Source organism: Sinocyclocheilus anshuiensis, unplaced genomic scaffold (genome assembly GCF_001515605.1).
Source record: "Sinocyclocheilus anshuiensis isolate Anshui unplaced genomic scaffold, SAMN03320099.WGS_v1.1 scaffold491, whole genome shotgun sequence".
Taxonomy (NCBI): domain Eukaryota; kingdom Metazoa; phylum Chordata; class Actinopteri; order Cypriniformes; family Cyprinidae; genus Sinocyclocheilus; species Sinocyclocheilus anshuiensis.
The window spans coordinates 536,232-541,596 of record NW_015551041.1 but is presented as its reverse complement, the minus strand read 5'-3'; positions in this window follow the sequence as shown (position 1 = coordinate 541,596).

Below are 5,365 nucleotides of genomic sequence, written 5' to 3'. Positions count from 1 at the left end.
GAATCTTGGTGTGATTCTGGAGACAGACCTTAGTTTCAGTAGTCATGTCAAAGCAGTAACTAAATCAGCATACTATCATCTCAAAAACATTGCAAGAATTAAATGTTTTGTTTCCAGTCAAGACTTGGAGAAACTTGTTCATGTCTTTATCACCAGCAGGGTGGACCATTGTAATGGTCTCCTCACCGGCCTTCCCAAGAAGACTATTACAGCTGCAGCTCATCCAGAACGCTGCTGCCAGGATTCTGACTAGAACCAGAAAATCTGAGCATATCACACCAGTCCTCAGGTCCTTACACTGGCTTCCAGTTATATTTAGGATTGATTTTAAAGTACTTTTACTCGTTTATAAATCACTCAATGGCCTAGGACCTAAATACATTGCAGATATGCTCACTGAATATAAACCTAACAGACCACTCAGATCATTAGGATCGAGTCAGTTAGAAACACCAAGGGTTCACTCAAAACAAGGGGAGTCCGCTTTTAGCTATTATGCCGCCCTCAGTTGGAACCAGCTTCCAGAAGAGATCAGGTGTGCTAAAACATTAGCCACATTTAAATCCAGACTCAAAACTCATCTGTTACCTGTGCATTTATTGAATGAACACTGTGCTACGTCCGAACTGATTGCACTGTATTTTCTATATAATAATTTTCTATTTTTAACTGTTTTTAATTAATTTGAAATCAATTTTTAAATAATTTAAAGTTTTTAAATTCCTTGTTTTATTGTTGTGATTATTTTTTATGATTATTTTACTTCCTTTTATGTAAAGCACTTTGAATTACCATTGTGTATGAAATGTGCTATATAAATAAACTTGCCTTGCCTTGCCTGACAGCTCTCATGTTGCCATGTTGAGAGTGAGTCAATGAGCAATCGTGAGTAAGTGCAGAAGTGTTGTGTGTGCTGTGTGAATATGATGCTTACTGTAGTAGACTAAATGAACATGTATTTACTCATCTCACCTGCAAAAAAAACTGATTCTGGATTCCTCAAAATGAATAAGAACAGTCAAATGCCAAGAATATTATACAAACCTGCAATAAATAGATGTTAAAAAAGACAAATATAATTTATGGGTTTAATCCCATATTATTATCCAATGTCTTTGCTTCTGACCTTCGATGATCCAATTCAACCATACTAAGCAAAAATTACACATCTGTGTTTCATTTTTGTTATTGCTGAATAGTGTTGAACTTTCTTCTCCTGTGTCATATTCTTCTTGCAGTTTGTTTGAGCAGCGCCCTCTACTGTACAGACGTGAATTTACATTGCCTTCAGCCTGACGCTTATTCATTTCACTTTTGTTGTGAAAAGGGCTTTTACATTTGTAAAAGAAAAAACTTTTTATATTGAAAACAAACAAGCAAGCCCTGCCCAGATTTAAAAAGTAAATAAAAAACAACGCAACGCATTACTTTCCAAAAAAAGTAACTAAATAACGTAATTGGTTACCTTTTTAGGGAGTAACGCAATATTGTAATGCATTACTTTTAAAAGCTACTTTCCCCAACACATCGGTGTGGCGCTATCATAACATTTGATAATCCCAAAACAACACAGCAACATTAAACACGTTAATATGCACCATTATAACCATGCTACAGTATGTTTTTGTATAGTCATGCAATATTCTTTATTAGTCTTTCAATGTATATATGACACCAAGTGTAATAATAATTTAAATTACTGAGAGGAGGTGCTCTACCAACGATAGAGGAGGTGCAATCAAAAAGCCATATCAATTGAAAAAGGTGCAGCACTCACTCTTGAAGGGTTGAAAACTTTATTGATTAAAATGACGTTTCGGCCATTATCAAGGCCTTCATCAGATATCAAGAACAGCAATACCAAACCATGCTTTAAACATGCTTGTAATCAGCAACAGGCGTGTCACTCTGCCAATTAGGGGAGTGGCTTCCAAACATGTTAAAGAAGAAGGAAAAAAACAACAATAACAGAGAGTTAGTAAAACATACCATAATCAATTTCTTGAATGAGACCTCTGGGAAATAATGTATCTAAAGTAAAAATCCAAAAGGTCTCCCTAGATTTACATTTCACAACAATGTCACCTCCCTGACCTACTGAATGTACTTGTTCAATACCAAAGTAGAAAAACTCACAAATAGAATGTGAAGAATCTTTAAAGTGTTGTGCTACTGGGTTGCTCATGTCCCCACGTCTTATAGCACTACGATGTTCACATATACGAGTTTTTAATTCTCTTGATGTTTCACCAACATACAGCATTCCACATGGACACCATATAGCATAAATGACATTACAGGAATTGCAAGTGATGACATTTTTTATAAATATGTTTTTGCCTTTTCTAGGATGTGGAAAATATTTTAATCTCCTATCCTTATAGCCCTTTTCTTTGAATTTCTTCCACATTTCGTTTTTCCTCATTTCAAACGAATTGTCTGTTGAACAAATTCGCTTAATTATGCAGCTGACTCACTGGTAAACTTTTTTTGTGTTTTTTTAAAAGGGCTATAAGGATAGGTGGTTGGATTGTGCAGAAGAGAAATTAAAAGCAGTACAAAGAGAACATCTACTCACTCCGGCTAATAAAACTAAAAATAATAAAAGGAATTTCTCTGTACAATTTGTTACAACATACACTCCTCAGGCTCCAACTCTTTGTAACATTATATGGAAATATTGGCATATTTTACAATCAGACCCAGGTCTTTCAAAAATGTTTGAACACCCCCCATTAATGTCTTTTTGAAAAGCAAGAAGTTTAAAGAGCTCTTTATTTAAGGCCGATGTTCGCACTAGTCCCTCTAAGTCTCCACCATTTACAATTCCTCCAGGTAACTATAAATGTGGAAATAAAAAAATATTTTCCACATCCTAGAAAAGGCAAAAACATATTTATAAAAAATGTCATCACTTGCAATTCCTGTAATGTCATTTATGCTATATGGTGTCCATGTGGAATGCTGTATGTTGGTGAAACATCAAGAGAATTAAAAACTCGTATATGTGAACATCGTAGTGCTATAAGACGTGGGGACAAGAGCAACCCAGTAGCACAACACTTTAAAGATTCTTCACATTCTATTTGTGAGTTTTTCTACTTTGGTATTGAACAAGTACATTCAGTAGGTCAGGGAGGTGACTTTGTTGTAAAACGTAAATCTAGGGAGACCTTTTGGATTTTTACTTTAGATACATTATTTCCCAGAGGTCTCATTCAAGAAATTGATTATGGTATGTTTTACTAACTCTCTATTGTTGTTGTTTTTTTTTTCCTTCTTCTTTAATTTGTTTGGAAGCCACTCCACTCCCTTATTGGCAGGGTGACACGCCTGTTGCTGATTACAAGCATGTTTAAAGCATGGTTTGGTATTGCTGTTCTTGATATCTGATGAAGGCCTTGATAACGGCCGAAATGTCAGTTTAATCAATAAAGCTTTCACCCCTTCAAGAGTGAGTGCTGCACCTTTTTCAATTCACCAAGTGTAATAATGAAATATTTCAAGGATTAAATACACGTTTTATGTTTCAGAGCTTGCGCACAACGCCAAAGCCAATTGTATGATAAAAGACCAAAGTATACTTAAGTTGACGCGAACGCATAGCTTTTCAAAAACACAGGCGCTCGACACATTAGAAAGTTTCATCTTTTTCAGTGTCTGAATTATTTCTGTCCATAAATTATGAGCGAAATATATACTGTATATATATATATATATATATATACGCAACTTCCGGAAAGAAGTTTTGCATAAAAAAAGGCTATGCATTCAACTGTGCGTGTAAAAAAAAAAAAACCCCACCAATAAAAAAAAACCTTGGTACCATTTGGATTTATCGTGTAAACATGCTGGACGAAGCTAAGCTACAAGATCTGTTTTTCCGACTTTGCCTAAAAGTGATTTTAGCGATCTACAGCGATAAAAAAATCTAGCCTGTATCAACATTTGACTCAACCAATGGTGTGAGTGTGGGGGCGGGGCTATCTGTTTGGGCCAATAGCAGAAGTGGGTGTTATGAGGAAACCAGTATGAAAACAGTTATTTTTTGCACATCTGTTGGGTTAATTTATAGGTTTCACATTTAATGTTAATACTATTTAATTGAAATCTTGTCTCTCCAGTCAGAAAGGACAGAGATGATGTAGTAGTCTGTCTCAGTGGGTTGAAGGGTAATCCCTAAAACACATAAATAAGCCCAGTCACACCGTTTTGGTGCGAAGCATAGTCTTTCACAACGCTGCAGAATCCCCAGCTGGATGGTGAGGCATGATTTCCTATAATGTAACTAGATCAGAAGGCAAGTCAGAGAGATGCTATTTTTACATGGCATCTGTACTTTGCTGATAGAAATCAGACGTTGAGGGAGTCCAGATAGAGACAGATGAAATGTGTTTTTGTGCTGTAATGTGGACACAGTGTAAACACCTGCTCACATCTGAGATTATGCGTGATCATTTTTGTGAGAAGCCGCAACCGTTCATTATATGATGTAATGAGGAGTCATAATAGGACTTTACTTAAGTTTTCTTTTCCATTTTATGCTCAATTTATTACATTTTAAGATTTTTTTGTTTTAGCCAGTTTATTTCCATAAATGTTCTTTGTCATCTATGGTTCCATAAAAAAAAAAAGTTTAACATCAATGAAACCTCTCTAATGTAGAAAAGGTTCTTTAGATTATTAAAATGTTATTCACACAAGAAATATATATATATATATCACATACAGTGGTGTGAAAAAGTTTTTGCTATTTTTTTGTCCTGTTTTTTTTTTTTTGCATATTTGTCACACTTTAATCATTCAGATCATCAAACACATTTTAATATTACACAAAGATAACCCGAGTAAATACAAAATGCAGTTTTTAAATGATCATTTCATTTATTAAGAGAAAAAAGCTGTCCAAACCTGCCTGGCCCTACGTGAAAAAGTAATTGCCCCCTAAATCTAATAACTGGTTGTGCCACGCTTTGCAGCAACAACTGCAATCAAGCGTTTGCGATAACTGGCAAGGAGTCTTTCACATCGCTGTGGAGGAATTTTGGTCCACTCTTCTTTGCAGAATTGTTTTAATTCAGCCACATTGGAGGGTTTTCGAGCATGAATGGACTGTTTAAGGTCATGCCACAGAATCTCAATCAGATTTAAGTCCGGACTTAGACTTGGCCACTCCAAAACCTTAATTTTGCTTTTCTTGAGCCATGCAGAGGTGGACTTGCTGGTGTGTTTGGGATCATTGTCCTGCTACATAACCCAAGTGCGCTTGAGCTTGAGGTCACAAACTGACGGCCGGCCGGACATTCTCCTTCAAGATTTTCTGATAGAGTGCAGAATTCATGGTTCCATCAATTATGGCAAGTCA